This window comes from Heptranchias perlo, chromosome 32, assembly GCF_035084215.1.
Source record: "Heptranchias perlo isolate sHepPer1 chromosome 32, sHepPer1.hap1, whole genome shotgun sequence".
Classification (NCBI taxonomy): Eukaryota; Metazoa; Chordata; class Chondrichthyes; order Hexanchiformes; family Hexanchidae; genus Heptranchias; species Heptranchias perlo.
In genome coordinates, this window is record NC_090356.1 from 19,507,671 (window position 1) to 19,528,736 (window position 21,066).

The following is a 21,066-nucleotide window of genomic DNA, read 5'->3' on the forward strand; positions in this document are numbered from 1 at the left end:
GAGGCGAAGAAGTTGAGGGCAGTCGCGACTTTGACAGCAACAGGTAAGGAGATGCTGCTCGGCACAGTCGGGAGCAGCTCAGCATGAAGGAGGACACTGAGCCTCCTTATGCACTGCTCCTCAGAGAGGTCCAGGAAGCTGAGCCTTGGTCCGTAGACCCTGTGGCGAGGGTAGTGCCTCCTGTGACGTCGCTCTCTCTGTTGTTGCCCTCTGTGCTCTTGTGCAGGTGCCTGTGGCGCAGCATTGTGTTGTGGAGCTCCATGTGGGGAGGTGGACGCTGTGTCTGGCAAGGCTGGTGATGTTGCTCGTCCTCGGATGTAGTGGTGAATGCAGCCATGGTGCCCCCCCATCCTGACGGTTTGAGTTTGAGGGGGTCCTCAAAGTAATTAAATATATTTGAATAGCAGAGTTTTGGGTGGAAAGTAAGAATTTTGAGTGAAAACACAAAGGTCTTGCAGCCAAAACTTTGTCTGAAGTGACAGAATGCCCTGCTGCAATAAATGATGTTTTCTCCTAATCTGTCAAATAAGCATGTGCATCTCCCACTGGCTGCTGGCTGAAACAGGTCTGTTGCGACACGGAGTATTTCCCACAGCACGGAAAATACGCTGAGGATGCTTCAAAATCGCACCCCTGCCAAAATGTCGAGACAATTAAGTACTTCAAGGACTTCAACTAGCTGACAAACTATGCAAAGTATCATCCCGCTGGCTTTAATTGCCGGTGGGACTTCCGCATTCGGGAGGCGCGCGCGCACCCGGACGCGTCACTGGGGAACCCGGAAGTCAGCGGGTTGGAGCCGGGCTCCGAACCCGTTCGGGATTTCAGCGATTTTCGAAGCCCCCAACGCACCCACTCCTTCACCCGAAAATCGAGCCCATTGAGTACAAAAGTATGGAAGTCATGATGAACCTTTATAAAACACTGGTTCGGCCATAACTGGAGTATTGTGTCCAGTTCTGGGCACCGCATTTTAGGAAAGATGTGAAGGCCTTAGAGAGGGTGCAGAAGAGATTTACTAGAATGATTTCAGAGATGAGGGACTTTAGTTACGTGGATAGACTGGAGAAGCTGGGGTTGTTCTTCTTGGAACAGAGACGGTTGCGAGGAGATTTGATAGAGGTATTCAGAATCATGTTGGGTCTAGACAGAGTAGATAGAAAGAAACTGTTCCCATTGGCGGAAGGGTCAAGAACCAGAGGACATAGATTTAAGGTGAGGAAAACTTTTTTACACAGCGAGTGGTTAGGATCTGGAATGCGTTGATGGAGGCAGATTCAATCATGGCCTTCAAAAGGGAACTGGATAAGTACTTGAAATGAAAAAAATTGCAGGGCTACAGGGATAGGGCCGAGGAGTGGGACTAGCTGGATTGCTCTTGCATAGAGCCGGCGCGGACTCGATGGGCCGAATGGCCTCCTTCCGTGCTGTAACCTTTCTATGATTCTATGAAAGAGTAGATACAAAGAAAGTAATTCCTCTGGTGGGGGAATCCAGAACATGGAGGCACTATCTTAAAGTTATAACTAGGCCATTCAGAAGTGAAATCAGGAAGCACTTTTTCACACAAAGGGTAGTAGAAATCTGGAATTCTCTCCCCCAAAAGGCTATGGATGCTGGGTCAATTGAAATTTGCAAGACTGAGATCGACAGAGATTTATTAGGTAAGAGTATCAAGGGATATGGATCAAAGATGGGTAAATGGGGTTGAAGTACAAATCAGCCATGATCTAAATGATTGACGGAACAGCTCGAGAGGCTGAACGACCTACTCCTCTTCTTATGTTCCATTCATCTCACTTGTTGTTTGTGGGATCTGCTGTGCGCAAATTGACTGCTGCCTTTGCTTACATAACAGGGCTTACACTTCAAAAGTAATTCATTGGTTCTGAAACGTTGGGATATTCTGAGGATGCAATAAGGTGTTCTATAAATGCAATCTTTCTTATGTGGGAATGAAAGGTTGAGGGCTGTTTTTTCTCCCATACTGTTCAATTATGCCTCCTGGTGGTAGGAACAAGGTGCAGCTTTGTTAACTGTAAATAGCCATAAGTACAACCACCCTGTGGGAAAAGGACAACATGAGTAAATGTCACCACCCTGTCCATATGCCCTGATGGTGTATTCCTCACACTTTTTTGACCTATTAAACTTTTTGTTGCCAATGATCTGTACATTGCTAAACAGGCAATTTAATATGTTTTTATATTTTTCACTCCTGCTTTACTTTTAACAAGTATTTTATTATTACTTCCCATAACCTTTTCTAGTCCCAATGTATTTATATTATCTTTATCTCTTTTTGTACTCTGACCTTTGCTCATATCTCCTCTTTTCCTTATCTTTAGGTTATTATTTTTCCCACCCAGCTTTATTGGTTTAAAGCCCTTTCTATAGTTTTATTTATCCTTTCCACCCAGTTTAGGCTCAGCTATCCCTGCAGTACAGTTCCATCCTGCCCCAGTACTGGTGTCAATGTCTCATGAAATGGAAACCCTCCTTTCCACACCAGTCTTTCAGTCACACATTTACCTTCTTGATTTGTTTATCCCTATGTCAATTAGTATGTGGCTCTAGAGATGACCACACTTGAGGTCCTGCTTTTTAATTTAGAGCATAGCTCGCAATACTCCCTCAGCATGACCTCCTCTCTGTTCTTTCCTATGTTGTTTCTGCCAGGTTTCCGCCCCTGCCACAGTACTGAAACGGCCCTTATCAAAGTCACAAATGACATCCTATGTGACCGTAACCATGGTAAACTATTCCTCCTCATCCTTCTCGACCTGTTTGCAGCCTTTGACACGGTTGAACACACCATCCTCCTCAAACGCCTCTCCTCCGTCGACCAGCTGGGTGGGACTGTGCTCGCCTGGTTCCATTCTTATCTATCCAGTTGTAGCCAGAGAATCACCTTCAATGGCTTCTCTTCCCACTCCCGCACTGTTACTTCTGGAGTCCCCCAAGGATCTATCCTTGGTCCCCTCCTATTTTTCTACATGCATCTCAGCGACATCATCCGAAAACATGTCAGATTCCACATGTACGCTGACGACACCCAGCTCTACCTCACGACCACTTCCCACAATCCCTCCACTGTCTCTCATTTGTCACATTGCTTGTCTGACATGAGCAAAAATTTCCTCCAACTAAATTTTGGGAAGACCGAAGCCATTGTATTTGGTCCCTGTCACAAACTCTGGTCCCCAGCCACTGTCTGAGGCTGAACCAGACTGATCGCAACCATGGCATCCAATTTAACCTAGAGATGAGCTTCTGACCACATTTCCGCTCCATCACCAAGACCGCCTACTTCCACCTGCATAACATTGCCTGACTCCGCCCCTGCCTCAGCTCACCTGCTGCTGAAACCCTCATCCATGCCTTTGTTACCTCCAGACTGGACTATTACAATGATCGCCTGGCCGGCCTCCCATCTTCCACCCTCCATAAACTTGAACTCATCCAAGACTCTGCTGCCCGTATCCTATCTCGCACCAAGTCCCGTTCTCCCATCACTCCTGTGCTCATTGGCTCCCGGTCCGGGAACGCCTTGATTTTAAAATTCTCATCCTTGTTTTCAAATCCCTCAATGGCCTCATCCCTCCCGATCTCTGTAACCTCCTCCAGCCCTACAACCCCCTGAGATCTCTGCGCTCGTCCAATTCTTGCCTCTTGTGCATCCCCGATTTTAATCGCTCCACTATTGGTGGCCGTGCCTTCAGCTGCCTAGGCCCTAAGCTCTGGAATTCCCTCCCTAAATCTCTCCGCCTCGCTACCTCGCTCTCCTCCTTTAAGACATTCCTTAAGACCTACGTCTTTGACCAAGCTTTTGGTCACCTGTCCTAATACCTCTTTATGTGGCTCAGTGTCAAATTTTATTGGATAACGCTTTTGTGAAGCGCCTTGGGAAGTTTTACTACATTAAAGACGCTATATAAATGCGAGTTGTTGTTGTTGTCGTTGTTGTTGTCGTCGTGACATCGTCGTCGTCTCTAACATGGACCTCAACAACTGGTTCTTCCCCCTCCCTTTCCAACTGCTTCGAAATATCCCTTACCCTGGCAACACACCCTTCTGACTCTCGATCATGACTGCAGAGGATACTCTCTATCCCCCCTAATTATCGAATCCCCTATAACTATAACCTTTCTATTCTGCTGCTCCCAACCTTGGACTGCCTCCTGCTCCACAGTGCCTTGATTAGCATTCTGGCAATCCTCCCCGCAGCCTTCTTCGTTATCCCCATAGGTAGCAATTGTATTTGGTCCCTGTTGCACAGGACCAAATTCTGCAGTTCCTCCTTCCCAGCCTCTACAAGGTTCTCCCTACCTTGCTAACTGTCAGCCACACACTCCTCTTCCTGTACCTGTACCTGTATCTCTCTAAGTGATGTAACTGCGTTCTGGAGTCTCTAATTCATGCTCCAGCTCAACGACTGAGCTGGAGTGACTCAAGACATAAACATTTCCCACAGGTGTGGTCATCCACGAAAGTCTCACTGAGATCCAATCTTGCCACCCTGTCTATGTCATCTTGTAGAATCTATGACTAAGTTAAACATCTGTCTTCTGCGTCCTCCCCAGGGCAGGCTCTAACAAGTCTTACATGGGATTCTTGAGCCATTTACTAGGGAAGAGTAGCTGAGATGGTTTCCTGTTGTCTTCCTCATGGTTTTTATTGTGGGACTAACCTCTCCTAGGTGGGCTGTATCCACAGATAAAGACCCCCACCTACCCTTTACGATGGGGGGCACCTGCTCCCATCGGACACAAATACCCCTGTTGGACGTCAACCCAGTATTCAGAGCCAGCACTCCTCTCCACCTACCAGGGCTGTCTGGAGTGGGACCCAAACCCAGCCCTTCTGACTCAGAGGTGGGAAAACAACCACTGAGCCAGTGATCACTCTGTCCAGACGCGAGTACCTCAAAGGATGTCAACCCAGTTCAGAGACCATATTCTAGTCTCCACATGCCGGGGCTGTCTGGAGTGGAGTTCAAACCCTGCACCTTCTAACTCAGTAGCAGAATACTACGACTAAGCCAAAGGCTCACTCCATTAAACAGATTGAGGTCAACAATGAGGTCTATACCCTTTAGAATCACAATGTTTAAGGAGATTACCAGTATGGTGGAATCACCGATGTGAATTTTCATCATGTTGAACTATTTCTGTCTGGGTGAGGAGATGAGTGAATCTATAACTGTAGTGGCACAATGTCACACTTTCTCACACTGCTTGCCAACACAGTACGGTTGATAAATAACATTCTAATCTGCTTTATACTATAACTGTGAGTCACAGTAAAAGCCCCACCCTCCTGAAAGCACAGAGCCAATGAATAATGCCTCCAGAAACACCTATACTGAACAAAGATACAGATTAATTTATCTCTCCATTAAGAGAACTGGAAGAAATAATTTAAAAATAGAACAAGACCCTACGGATCAGGAAATATCATGGCTGTGCTTTGAAACTGAAATTATCCTGACATCAAGACAATTGTAGCAAAGGCACAACTCAAGATTTGGCCTGCTCTACTACTGATAACATTCTGCAAGCACCATGCCACTTTCCTGAAGAAATTTAACAACCAAACCTGCAAAATGCTAGAGAATGATGATTTCTACAACTTCAACTAAATAAAAATGTTTGGCCAACTTTCAGTTTTGAAACAACTGACGCTGAATATGAACCAAAAAGTTCAAACTGGAGAATACCTCAGAGTAAATCTATCTAATGAGAAGGGAAAACAAACAATGTAGCCTAGTAAGTTTCAAGACTACTGTGATGCATGTTACTTGTCTAACAAATGTAATCTAGGTGAACATAATCTTTGGAAGAGTGGATGAACACTATACATAAATCCAGAACAAAAAGAAATGGTAAAGAATGAGTGATATGCTAAACTCAAAACTAGATGGCAACGAATCAAAAAAGAAATCAAACTTAGAAACCCAAAGCTTGCGCAACAATACACTATCCTGTATTCAAAAATACATTCATTAAAATTCAAAGACTGTTTCTCTGTGACTCCAGCCCTGGGCGGGCCCGCCATCTCCTCTCATAGCTCCTTCACATTCCCTGAATTCAGGAGAAAAGTTGGATTCTGGTCAACTCCATGGAAGTTCCCCTCTACAGTGTAGCATATTCATGTTTACACCCTGTACCCTAAGGGTCTTCCTCATCCCCTTCTATCTGATCATACAGTTCTACCTTCCCCATATTATAAAATGCTGGTGTCATCACATTCATATTCTCAAGGACGGCATTCACCAGTAGGAGTACACAGCTGACTCTCTTGAGCACCACACGAGGACAACAAGCCACCTTGGCGTCAACAATACTCATAGAATTGTTCCAGCTGAATATTGAGTTACAAGGAGAGACTCGAGAAGCTGAGTTTGTTTACACTAAACAGAAGAACAAGAAGGGATCTTACTGAGGTATTCAGGACTCTTAAGTGTATCAACATATTGAACACTGAGAAACTGTTTACTATGACCCCAAGAATGACAACATGAGGGCATGGGATGAAGCTGAGAAGAAATAAGATGAATGGACAGATCAAATATAACTGTTTCACACAAAGCATGGTGGTAGTTTGGAATGGACTAAGCAAGAAGGCAATCGGAGCTGATCCCATCAATCACCGTAAGAGGGAGTTGAACAAACATCTGACAAGAAAATCAATTGAGGAATATTGGTAGTGAACTGTGTATTGTGTTTTTGAACTCTGGGGCTCACCAGATGGACAAAAATGGTCTTTTTCAGATCTATACATTCCTATGTTAACAGTCATACTTATCTTACTGCATCAGTTTATATTAAATCTAATAAACTACAGTCAGTTTGTCATTAACTGGCAATAAGATCTGATCCTTTTTCAAATCAACTTTGGACATTTGAATCACTCACACATATCTACTGCGTGGGACCAAAGATTACATGAAGAATAATTACTCACAGACACTAGTCCGGTTTCAGCTAACCCCAGCCTGCCTACACTAATGGAGTTACCGTTAAGAAAGAAAGCAATTTCAAACCAATACCAGAGGAAAATTAGAGTGATGACAAATTTCAGACTCACTTGTCCACTGAAACTCCTTAGTCAAAAAAAGGAGTTAGAGGACTACCTCAGCAACTTGCCTGTTTTGCAGAGTCCTACTGCCCAATCCTTAGGGAGGGAAAGAAGATTAGTTAATTTTGGAAGAGTTGAGTGTCTATTTGTTCTTCCTATCCAATTTTGTAATGCTTATGATACCCGATTTTCCAGTTGTCAGCCCATTGTAAATGTAATGGCCCTGATCCGTTGTTAATAAGGTAAAGTCTTGGATAATGTTGGTGCTGGATCTATGCTGCCCTCTGGTGGGAGTAAATCAACAGAAAGAATTTATCAAAAATAAACATTTTGGACTCAAGAACTTTTGAACTGACGCACTCATGAGATAAATAGAGAAGAAGGTCATTCCAGCGCATTTCAGCTGAAACATCAAGAAGGAATCTATTGTCCACTCATCACTTCATCCAGCTGTTTATGGCGTCAATCTTGGCTCAGTGATAGCACTCTTACCTCAGAGTCAGAGAGTCTGGGTTCCAGTCCTACTTCAGAGACTTGACCACATAATCTAAGCTGATACTCTGGTACAATATTGAGGGAGTGCTGCACTGTCGGAGGTGCCATATTTCAGATAAGACATTAAACTGAGGCGCCTATCTGCCCTTTCAGGTAGACATAAAAGATCCCTTGGCACTATTAGAAAAAGAGCAGGGAGTTCTCCCAGTGGCCTGGCCAACATTTACCACTTGATCAACACCACCAAAACTGATTATCTGGTTATTTATCTCATTGCTGTTTGTGGGACCCTGCTGTGCACAAATTGGCTCCCATGTTTCCCTCCATTACAGCAGTGACTACACTTCAAAAGTAATTAATTGGCTGTAAAACACTTTGGGATGTCCTGAGATTGTGAAAAGTGCTATATACATATGCAAGTTCTTTCTTAAATAATTCCAAAATTATAAAGTTCATTCCACATGTTAATCACACTTTGTGCAACAAAGAACTTCCTGACTTCAGTCCTAAATATGCTATTCATCACTGTGACTCACTGTGTACTGTCATAGTTTAATTTGAAGTAATATTCTGGATCTACCTTTTCTATACATTTTATTATCTTACATATCGCCGAGGCTCATTCTCAGTCAAGGCTGAAGGACCCAACTTTCTCAATTTTTTCCTCATAGTTCAATCTACTAATGCTAGGGATCAGTCACATGCTTCTTTGCTCTTCTGTCTCCAGGGCTTGAATGACTCCTTAGTGGCCAAAACTGGAAACTGCACTCAAAGGGCAGTCCAACTCGAGCACTGTACAGTTTTAGTATGACATCCGCTGACTTGCGCTCTATTTTCTCCATGATTGCACTGTAATTCATGTTTGTACAGGTTCTTGCTCCTATTAATATTTCTCTTTGATTCAGAAGCTAATTTGCATCCATAAAGAATTAAAATGGAGCTTGCAAGGTTTAATAATGTCAGCTGTATATTAATTGACTATATAAAATACTTTGTCACAGTGGATTTCTGATAAGAGTTCATAAATTCATATATGCCTCTGTTGGCTGTTTGCAAGAAGTGAAACTGAAGGATATCTTGGAAAGAAAGAAAGGAAGGGAAAGGGAAAGAAGGAAAGAAGTAAAGAAAGAAAGAAAGAAAGAAACTAACTTTCATTTATATAGCACCTTTAATTACCTCACGACGATCCATAATGCTTTACAGCCAAAAAGTACTTTTTGAAGTGTGGTCATTGTTGTAATATAGTGAAACAAGAGCATCACGGGTGGCTGAGTTGGTTACGACAACTCATAAATTACCTGTATAGACTAGGTTTGATCAGTCTGTGCTGGGTTAGCTGATCTCAGCTGCAGTGGTAAAAGAGCACCACAATTGGCCTCAGTGCCCTTGGGCTAGGGACAGGTTCCTGCTCCCGATCTCCATCCAGTGACTCCTGTTAGAAACTGCATGTGTATGGGCATCAGCTGAGAACAGAATTAGGTTTGACTTTAATGATACCCTGAAGGCCAAATGTCTTGTTCATACTCACTATCCAAGACATGAAATCTGACCACTTGGGTGAGTTCCTAGAGAATGAGCAGCAGCCATGGAACTGTACCCAACAAAGGCCTCAGGAGAGGAGGAGGAGAAAAATAGCAAAAAAAAATGGAGAGCTGATTCAAAAGATATATAAAAGGCGTGCTTCACTTCAAAGAACAATCTGGTAGCTTACTACATCATGTTCATCTTGCAGTAAAGGTTCCTGGGTGCCATACTCGGTCGAATGTGGCCTTGATATTGAAGGCAGCTGCTCTCACCTCTCTTCTGGTAGTCAGCTCTCATGACCATGTCCGGATAAAGGCTGTGATGAAGCGTGGAGCTAAATTATTCTGACAGAGCCCAAACTAAGTGTTGGTGATCAGGTTACTGGTGAGTAGATATCATTTGATGGTACTATTGATGACTCCTTCTATCACTTTATTAATGATCGGAAAGAGGCTGATAAGGTAGTAACTGGTCAAGTTAGATTTATCTTGCTTTTTACGGATAGGACATATCTAGACAATCTTCTAGATTGTGAGATTGTAGCTGTAATGGAACAGCTTGGCTGGGGGATGGCTAGCTCTGGTGCACAGGTCTTCAGCACTACAGCTGGGATGTTGTCAAGGCCCTTGGCCTTTTCTGTGTTGAGTGCATTCAACCACTTCTTAATGTCATGTGGAATGAATTGAATTGGCTGGGCACTGGCATCTATGATGGTGGAGACCTTGGAGTAGACTGAGTAGGATCATCCACTTAGAACTTTTGCCTAAAGATACTTGAAAACACTTCAGCCTTGTCTCTTGCATTCACATGCTGAGCTCAAACATGTTTGACGATGAGGATATTCATGTACCCTCCTCCTCCTGTTAATTGCTTCGTTGTCCACCACCATTCACGACTGGCTGTAGTAGGGCTGCAGAGCTTTGCTTGATCTGTTGTTTGTGGGAGTGCTTAGCTCTGTCTATAGCCTGCTGCTTTTGGTGTTTAGTGTGCAGGTTGTCCTTTGTAGTAGCTTCACTAGGTTAATACCTCGGTCTAAGAATGCCTGGTGCTGGTGATGCTCTTCTACACTCCAATTGAACCAGGGTTTGTCTCTTGACTTGATGGTGATCAAGGAATGAGAGATGTGCCGGGGCATGATGTTACAGATTGTGGTGATATACAATTCTGCTGCTGAACGTGGCCCACAGAACCTCATGGATGCCCAGTTTTGGATTGCTAGATTTGTCCTTAGCCTGACCCACACTACATGGTAGAGGATGTCTTCATGGTGGAGGCAAGAGTTTGTCTTCACAAGGACTGTGCAATATTATATATATATATATATATATATATAATTCCTATGTCCACATTTATAATTGCATGTGGAAGCTTGTTATGCTGTAATTACATTCTCCCACCAGTGCAGTTGCTGAAGAATTACCACTAGCAGGAGGGTGTAATTAGAATGTAAAAATTTAGCTGGGCAGTTTCCATCAAGAATGTGGACATAGGAAATTATAATGGAAATATAGAAAAATAAGGACAGAATGTATGGCTTTAAAATAGCAATTGTATTATGTCTGCATGCCCTGGTCCAATTATTCCCTGTCCTCTAATTCCCCTTTGCCTGAGGGCCATACTTGGTCTTAACTCCCCAGGCTCAATGTCATGGGAGATTGATCAGTACCAGTATATATATTTAAAAATTATATGTCATGACCAATGCCGCAGATCAACTGACAATTTAAAACCTACAATTAAAAAATCTGTCCACCCATCTTGCATTGAGATAGTACCTAAAGCTCCAATGAATTACTTTTCAAGTACAGTTACTGTTGTTATGTAGGCAAACATTTTGCACACAGTAAATGACCAGTTAGTCATTTTTTGATGTTATTAGTTGATGAAAGGATGTTGGTGAGGACACCAGAAGAACTTAGTCCACATCACCTCATGGATGCCCAGTTTTGGACTGCTAGCTCTATCCTTATTCTGTCCCACACTTCATGATAGAGGTTGTCCTCATGGTGGAGAGCAACCTGGGAGAAAAATCATAGGGGCATTAAAAAAAATGTGCTTTTTTCCCATTTTTTTGCACACTTTCATTTATTAGTTAGAAAAATATTGGAGATGGGGGAAAAAGGCTATCTGACTGAGTGGGATGACTGGAGTGGTAGGACATGTGATAAACTTTCTAGGAATACGTCAAACCAGAGTTGGCAACCCTATGCTTTCTTTTAAATTTTGTCTGGGCCTCGGTTTAACGTCGCATCGAACAGACAGCATCTCCAACAGGGCAGCATTCCCTCAGTACTGCACAAATCATTAAAAGCCAGTAGACAGATACAAAAAGCAATCAAAAAGGCTAATGGAATGTTGGCCTTTATGTCAAGGGGGTTGGAATACAAAGGGGAGGAAATTATGCTTCAGTTGTATAGAGCCATGGTCAGACCCCATTCTGGAATACTGCGCTCAGTTTTGGGCACTGCACCTCAGGAAGGATATATTGACCTTGGAGGGGCTGCAGCGCAGATTCAGCAGAATCATACCGGGGCTTAGAGGGTTAAATTCTGCATAAACCTGGTTTGTATTCCCTTGAGTATAGAAGATTGAGGGATGATCTGATCAGAGTGTTTAAAATGTTAAAAGAAGTTGACAGGATAGATACGGAGAAACTATTTGCTCTGGTGCAGGAATCAAAAATAAGGGGACGTTATCTTAAAATTAGAGCTAGGTCATTTAGGAGCGAAATCAGGAAGCACTTTTTCACACAAAGGATAGTGAAAATCTGCAATTCTCTCCTCCAAAAGGCTGTGGATGCTGGGTCAATTGAAATTTTAAGACTGAGATTGACAGAGTTTTATTAGGTAAGGGTATCAAGGGATATGGATCAAAGATGGGTAAATCAAGTTGAGATACAGATCTAATTGAATGGCGGAACAGCTCGAGGGGCTAAATGGCCTCCTCCTGTTCCTATGTTCCATTCATCTCACTTGTTGTTTGTGGGATCTGCTGTTCACAGATTGACTGTTGCCTGTGCTTACATAACAGTGTTTACAAAACGATGGCAGATGGAGTTCAATGTAGGGAAGTGTGAGGTCATCCACTTTGGATCCAAGAAAGAAAAATCGGAATATTTTCTTAATGTGAGAGACTAGGAACTGTGCAGCAGCAAAGGAATTTGGGTATCCAGGGACACAAATCACTAAAAGCTAGTGCATGGGTACAAAAAGTAATCAAAAAGACTAATGAAATGTTGGCCTTTATCTCAAGGGGGCTGGAAGACAAAGGGGAGGAAATTATGTTCAGTTGTACAGAGCCTTGGTCATACCCTATCTGGTGTACTATGTTCAGTTTTGCGTACTGCACCTCAAGAAGGATATATTGACCTTGGAGGGGTACAATGCAGATACTCTGGAATCACATCAGGGATTAAAGGATTAAATTATGAGACCAGGTTGCATAAACTTGGCTTGCATTCCCATGAGTTTAGAAGGTTGAGGGGTCTAATTAAGGTGTTTAAAATGATAAAAGGATTCGATAGAGTAGGTCAGAGAAACTAATTCGTCTGGTGGAGGAAATCCAGAACATGGAGTCACTATCTTAATATTAGAGCTAGGCCATTCAGGAGCGAAATCAGGCAGCACTTTTTCACACAAAGAGTGGTAGAAATTTGGAGCTCTCTACCCCAAAAGGCTGTGGATGCTAGGACAATTGGAGCTTTCTACAACAACTTGCATTTATATAGCACCTTTAACATAGTAAAATGTCCCAAGGAGCTTCACAGGAGCGTTATCAGATTTGACTGAGATAGATAGATTTTTCTTAGGTAAGGTTATCAACGGATATGGAGCAAAGGCAAGAAAATGACATTGAGGTGCAGATCAGCCATGATCTAATTGAATGGCGGAGCAGGCTTGAGGGGCTGAATGGCCTACTCCTGATTGGGGTTTTGAACCCATAACCTTCTGACTCAGGCAAGAAGGCTACCAACTGAAAGATATTCTGCTATTCAATTGCTCACCTAGCTGTACTACATATATCAGAATCACAGTGCTCAAAAACCAGTTGAGTATTGGTTACCATAGCAATGGTCACATTGTTACCTGGTACCAATATTACTTTATAAACAGAAACATGATGAATTCCTAAACCTATATAGGTTGCCATTACTGGCATTGTTACATATTTCATTGACAGGGCTCTGGACCAATCACATGCTAACTACAGCTGATGAAATTGCCATAAAATGGCACAAGTGAAACAATCACGTGATTACTGTTACCCAATGAGATTGCTTTAAAACACCACTCAGATTGCAAACTTGCATGAGCAATATTGACCAATGAGATTGCCAGAAAGTGTCAGTGAGGAACGCATAATAATTTTAAAATCTATATTGATTGATTTTTTTTCCTGGTTATGAGTTACATTAAAGGAATGTAACTCATAACCAGGACAACCCTCTTACCCCAGGAATTAATCTAGTGAACCTTCGTTGCACCGCCTCTAAGGCAAGTATAGTCATCCTTAGGTAAGGAGACCAAAACTGTACACAGTACTCCAGGTGTGGTCTCACCAAAGCCCTGTACAATTGCAGCAACACTGCCTTATTCTTGTACTCCAATTCCCTTGCAATAAAGGCCAACATACCATTTGCCTTCCTCATTGCTTGCTGTTCCTGCATGTTAATTTTGTGTGTTTCTTTTATAAGGACACCCAAATCCCTCTGAACACCAACATTTAATAGTTTCTCACCATTTAAAAAATATTTGTTTTTCTAGTTTTCCTTCCAAAGTGAATAACCTCACATTTCCCCACATTATACTCTGCCACCACCTTGCCCGCTCACTTAACTTGTCTATATCCCTTTGCAGACTCTTTGCATCCTCCTCACAGCTTACTTTCCCACCTAGCTTTCTCGTCAGCAAACTTGGATACATTACACTCGGTCCCTTGATCTAAGTCATTAATATAGATTGTAAATAGCTGAGGCCCAAGCACCAATCCTTGCGGCACCCCACTAGTTACAACCTGCCAACCCGAAAATTATCCTGTTTATTTCTACTCTCTGTTTTCTGTCCGTTAACCAATCCTCAATCCATGCTAATATATTACCCCCAATTCCATGAGCCCTAATCTTGTGTAACAACCTCTTGTGTGACACCTTATTGAATGCCTTTTGAAAATCCAAATATACTACATCCACTGGTTCCCCTTATCTACCCTGCTAGTTACGCCCTCAAAAAACTTTAACAGATTTGTCAAACACAATTTCCCTTTCATAAAACCATGTTGACTCTGCGAATCATATTGATTTTCTAAGTGCCCTGTTACTACATCCTTAATAATAAATTCTAGCATTTTCTCTACTACTGATGTCAGGCTAACTGGCCTATAGTTCCCTGTTTTCTCTCTCCCTCCTTTCTTGAAAGCCGGGTTACATTTGCTACCTTCCAATCCACAGAGACCATTCTAGAATCTAGGGAATTCAGGAAGATCAAAACCAATGCATTCACTATCTCTGCAGCCGCCTCTTTTAAAACCCTAGGGTTTTGCAGGATTGGAGATTTGGGATAGACTATTTTTAGAACAATTTCCTCTTTGACAGATAAATTCTGAATCAGAATACCAAGGTCTGTAGGTGCCAGCAGTCTAAGATCTCTAAATTAATGGGAACATGAATTTATACATTAAATGTGGTCTGTGAGGCTCTGTAGTATATACTTATAAAGCCCACAAAGACAAAAGCGTGGACGCTGCTGTTTTAGGGTCATTAATAGAATATAAATTAGAAGGGGAAAGTTCAACATTTTCTTCCTATCAATATAATGTCTTCCATCTGATGCGAATGAACACATCACACTTGACCTGATTGGCTCAATTATTATTTTTATAAAATACCGTACCAACAAATCACAAGTGAAACAATATGGAACAGACAAATAAACAAGTAACAAGTAGGAATGAAAACCATCAGTATTCAGCAAATAGCCACCAATAAAAGGAAGGGGAAGCAATGAAATTTCTTCAAGATTTTTTTGGAATGTTTTTTGTTTGCCATCTTGTTTTCTCACCAAACTGAGGATTTAATACTAGTTTCCAACATAAGACAGACAAAAAAAATACAAAGTTCACAAGGAAATGAAAACAATTACATTTACTTTTTCCTTTTAATAATGTTTTGTCCCCAAGAAACCTACGGCTTGAATACATGGAGTTTCCATAGCTATCGTTCCATGAGCTCAGCTAAGTAGAAGAGTACTGAAGTCCCAATGTACAGTGTGATTCCCAGGAAGCATTCTGTGCAGTACAATTCCCAGAATTCAACATAAGGCTACTTCTCTTCTGAATCTATTGAACACAATATTTTGGAGCTTGGGAGAGGTGCATGAAACCAGAATTTTTTCTATGATTAACAGCAAGACTGGGATCACGCCAGGACTTGATCCTTGTAGGTCCCACCTCCTTCCCAGCAATGGGAAAGGCTTGAAGAATGAGAGCATTAATAGAAATGAAACCATCAAAAGGACTTTATCCACCTGGAATGCGTTACAAAGCTTTATTTATTCGTTTATTTTTTCCAGGAACCAATCAAAAAACACTTACTTCGCTGTCCCTGAGCATATTTTTGATAAACTTCTTTCTGAATCCTTTCAACGGCATGTGCACCATATCCCATTCCCACACCTCAACAACCCCCTTGCAATAGTGTAGCCACCAACTCACTGTGAGCAATATCATAGGAGATCTGTATATAGTATATTATATAATGAATAGACACATTTATATATGGAAAAGACTTGTGTTTATAAAGTGCATTTCACACCCTCAAGAGATCCCAATCACTTCACAGCCAATGAGTACTTTTGAAGTATAGTCACTGTTGTTATGTAGACGTGAAGGTGAGCAATGGAATAGAGGAAATATTTAAACACTGAGAGTAGAATATTATATAATAAATAAAGTTTTGTCCGTAAGTAATGCTGTGCGACTAGTTTTTAAAGCAACATTAATTACTGATTTTCTGTTGCAATAAAAACAATAGAAATAACAATTTGAGGTGAAGAATCTTCCTCTTTTTTCTTATACATCCAGTACTAACAAGAACTATATTTAATATTTTAGTCTCCTCTACAATGGGGAGACCAAACGCAGATTGAGTGATTGCTTTGCTGAACACCTCTACTCAGTCAGCAAGTGTGACCCTGATCTTCTGGTCGCTTGGCATTTTAATTCTTTGTCTCATTCCCACTCTGACCTCTCTGTCCTCGGCCTCCTATACTGTTCAAATGAAGCCGAACAGAAGCTCGAGGAGCAGTACCTCATCTTTCAATTAGGCACTTTCATCTTTCGATTTGGCACTTTACAACCTTCTGGACTCAACATTGATTTCAATAACTTAAGATCCTGGCCACTGCTCCCATTTTTTCAGGCAGCAGGTGCTGGTAATGGTTCTGCTGTTGCCATTTACAGCTCCTCTAGACCCATCTTTTGTTTCTTTACTTGTCCTACTACCACTACTACCACAATCCTTGCCTTGCACCATCATCCCTATTGTCATTTAATCACTCCTGCCCTGCACCCTATCATAGACCTTCCCTTTTGTTCCTTCCTCCCTTTTGCCCTGCTCTGTACTTGCTTAAAAACTGTTCAATCTTTAACTTCTTCCAGTTCTGACGCAAGGTCATCGACCTGAAACATTAACTCTGTTTCTTTCTTCACAGATGCTGCCTGACCTGCTGAGTATTTCCAGCAATTTCTGTTTTTATTTTATAATATTTAATAACCTTCTTTCGCCTCCCCGCTAAGAACACAAAAACTTCTGCCCTCCCTCATCAGTTTGTACCGCAAGTAGGACGTTAACCATACGTTGAATGAATCGGTGAGTGACAGCAGGGTTCGCCCGCACTTCTTTCCGGGACTCGGAAGTATCGCTGCGTGCCTGGTGCTGCGGCCGGGCGGGCGGAGCGCTACGCTGGGTGGCAAGTCCCGGCGCTGGAAGTAGTTCCGGGTATAGGCCGAGCCTGTCGCTGATACGGACGGGGATTGGAAACGGGTCTGGCAGCGGGAGCGGCACGGTCAGCGCCCAACACCCCACAACCATAGCGGGGGGCCTCTTCTAGGGCAACGGCCGGAGGCTGAGTGGGAGCGGTGGAGAGCCGCAGAGGGTGAGTCTCATAAGGGGCAGAGCCCGGGGAGTGGCGCCTAACTCGAGCCTCTGAGGGGGGCCCGCCGTGGGGGGGAGGGGGACAGAGACCGAGCCAACGCTCCTCAGCTCCGGCTATAACTAACTATGGATACCGAGGCCTAAAATAGACACTGAGGCCCAAGTTAAGGAAACAGACCGCTTACTAGGGCCTGGAATGGAGGCGGCATCCCGGGGCCTGGCGGTGAAGCGGGTCCCGCAGGCCTGACGGGGTCTGTAATGGGAAAGCCGGGATAGACTGGGGGAATGAGTGACACTGGAGCGGCGGGGCATGGGCCGCCACGATTACTGTCTAATGATTAGTAATGCTCATTTTATCAGTAATGTGCTGCAGAGAGGAAGGGGAAAATACCCATCTTGTTTACTCTGCTTAGTTTTAAGACTTGAAATGGTGGAATTTCAGTATAAAATGCTATATTCTTTTACCCAGATGTTGTTTATAAATGTTCGTATATGTGAGAGCTTTGAATGTGTGTGTATATATAATTAATTCTGTTTATGGATAATCCAGTACAGTCACTTGGATTTTGGTGGTAATGTAATGATAGGTGTGTAAAATATTCACACTGTGCCCTCTTGGATTGTGAAAAACACCTAACAGTACAATTCTGGATTTTGCCCTTTCCAACTTGGGTTGTCTGAGTGGGTTTTGAGCTGCGGGGTGAAGTACAGGTCTTGTTGGTCGTGGTGGTATCAATTAGATCAATTTGAGATGAACTAGAGCATTGCAAATTGTGAAATTGTTGTATTAAATGCATCTGTTTCTTTTATAGTGTATTTGTACCAATACACTAAATAAACTGGTCAGTTTCTGATATGAACTGTCAATGAGCAACATCTCCTTTGCACAGTACTTGTCACACCTGACTTGCCCAATGTCTCTGGAATAGATGGCAACTCACTGCTCTTTCAGATGGTAGAAAGCTCTCATATGTGCAGTCTTGTGAGTCTCTAATGCCATTGAGACAACAGTTGTGCAGCGTCTTATGTTGTGATTTTACATTGAGGAGCATGTGTGAAATTCTGTAGAGACCTAATTGCAAACATTTTCACTCCAGTTCTTAATTGTGGTGGTGTATCTTGTCTACTTCAGGAGAATTGAGTACTTTAGCTAATGGACTGAATAATGATTTAATTTGCATGTGATGGCATAAATAATACTAGGGAGTAATTTTTTGGGTCATTCCCTGACATGATTTCCCCATACACTGAACTGTTGATTTTGTTGAGGCAGCAAACAGATTGAGTCAGCCTGTTCTGTTTTCAGACCTGGTGCAGCTGTCTGAGTGACACTGAGACAGGTCTGAGAACCAGTTGCCTGCAAGCTTTCAGTTAGAATATACAGAATTCAAAGGGAGATGGATTTTTAAAATAAAAACGATTTAGCACAATTCTATTTTTAATGGGTTTGAAGCCATTTTATTTATTTTTGCTCCTTTTTAACCCTGTCCCCCTTGCCTACTAAAGGTGTTTGCTGCTACTGAGGTATGATTTTATGGCCATTATTCAAGTATGAGTCTGTAATTAGATTATTTGACTGAGCCCAGTCCTGGCATTAGTTGATGTCTACCCATGCGCACTTTCCAGCAGAAGTCACTAGATAGTAATCAGGAGTGGGAACCCTGCCTAATTTATTTTCATTGAGGCCTATCGCAGTACAGTAATTCCTACCCACTTTGGATCAGCTAACTCAGCATAGCCTGAGAATCGAACTTTTGTGTTTGTACTGTCTTGATTTTTGTCGTTATCCAGTGGGTCACGTGGAGATCCTTAAAAGAGCTCTTTAAATACTCTCAATTCTTCAGTATGTTCTCTTAAACATTAGGTAGTAACTTGGATTTGGTAGTAAGTTTCCTGCATTGGTATTTTGCATGGGATGTCATTGTTTATGAATTTGCAAAACTGATGAACATAGAGAGAAAGGAACAGAATCTTGTAGTGGTCCATGCACATTTGTATTTCAGACATACATATATGGTCATAAAATATTTTTTCTATGGTTGAAGTGTTTTATTTTTAGGCCCCCCCCCCCCCCAACCACCCCCTGGAAACAGACAGGCTAGTTTTCTGAAACTTGCATCTTAAATTTATGATTCTTTCCTGCTTAATGTACCTTGTGGCTGTTACTTGACAAAGCTTTGGGCTCTCTGATCTCCATCCCACTGGCACAACTGAGAAGACAGCCAGATCTAACTGACTCTGAAATTTGTTCCAAACTGTCAAGACTCAACCTACTTTGAAGAAGGGATTCCACAACTATTTTGTGCTTGTGATTTTGGCACATGGTCTGAGACAGCTTGCTTAACAACACCTTTGAATGAGCCAGTTGGTCAGTGAATGTGCCACTTTTGGAATGCAATGTTGCATTCTCAATACATTGTATTAAGGAAGCTTCAGGTTTTTTTTCCTTTTCTAAACAACTATTGGGTGCCAGCCATATTGTCTAGTGGTTCTGTGGTCTTATGAATGAGTTGCTGGTACCAGGCCTGTCTTCAGTTTGGAGAGTGCTTCTAAAAGCTCAAAGACTGTAGTGAATTAAACTTCTCTTGTCCTTTTTACCCCCCCTTCCTTTGATTATTTTGAGTTTCTAGGTGATCAGAACTTATTTTTTCAACTTTTTTTCTGCTCATTCCTTTGTGAAGAGCCTTGCGGCATTTTATTATGTTAAAGATCTCATAAAAATGCAAGTTGTTGATCAGTGTAATGTGAAGAATATACCATTATTTTAAATAAATCAGGTTACTTCAGAACGTGTGGAAACTGAAGCTGGAAGAAAATGGCATTTGAATAGTTTGAGGGGAACAGGGGTAGTTGCTTGTCATGTTTTTTTTAAATTTTTAAAAAATATTAAAATTGTGCAACATTTAAGGAGGTTTCTTCAGCAAAACGAGTTTTCAGCGCTAGGTTCATAAAAACTGGAGAATTATTATTTGGTCACTAATGAATTCATGCACCATGGGCATTATATGTGTGCTAAAGCCGAATTAGAAATGCCATTTACGTTTCTTACAATATTTGGAATACCTCCAGTGCAGCGTGCTCAGAATTCTAGGGCTGATGAAGAGGAGCAGCCCTGTTTTATGTTGAAGTTGAACAGTAGGTCATTTTTTTTTGTTGCCAATGTTCTCCCCTTTTTTCACACGTGAGCATAGACAGTAAAGGGGCTATTAATTCATCAGCCCAGCCTAGGATAACATCCACAGGTGCATTTTCTAGCAAGAGTGACTGAATAGTGAAAAGGAGTGGGGGTCATGGCTGAATATTTTTCCCCTCTCTGTAATCTGGAGCCACCAGTACCAATTGTAGTGCCCAGTCTTTGCCCAAGCTGAGGTAAGCTACCTCAAAACAGACTGGGGAATTGAACCTGAGACCTTCTGGTCCGTGCGGCACAGCTGTGCAGTGCCTTACCAACTGAGCTGAGCCAACGGAGTGCTCAGCAAGTAGTTTTAATGAGATTATGGGTTCCAGATGCTCGCTTCAATTAAAAATGTACGTTAATTGGTGTCATTTTGTTGCTAAGTGTGTCGCTTGGCAGGCAACACCCCCACCACCCCCAAAGCCATACATGAGTGTGGCTTCAGGGGTATTTTTATATTTGTACCTCTTGTGTTTTTGTAGCATTTTGCCATGAGAATTGCTGCATTCGTGATGATTTGCTCTTCATGTATTTGAGTTCACTCTATACGGAAATGAATATATAGCAGCTAAAATCTCGGCACACAGCCAGGATTTAAATTAATGGGATTTGATTGTACAAGCCAAGTGAAGAGGTTAAAGGG

The 21,066-nt window shown here is 42.3% G+C and overlaps 1 protein-coding gene across 5 annotated transcripts in view; it reads left to right on the top strand.

The window, feature by feature from the left end:
* Positions 1-17,096: 17,096 nt before the first annotated feature.
* foxj3 (forkhead box J3) overlaps positions 17,097-21,066 on the top strand; it is a 105,117-nt gene continuing 101,147 nt past the window's right edge. For all 5 annotated transcript variants that reach the window (XM_067970572.1, XM_067970571.1, XM_067970573.1 and 2 more), the window contains exon 1: positions 17,097-17,249. The gene's annotated coding sequence lies outside the window, so the exon portion shown is untranslated. The remainder of the gene's footprint in view (positions 17,250-21,066) is intronic.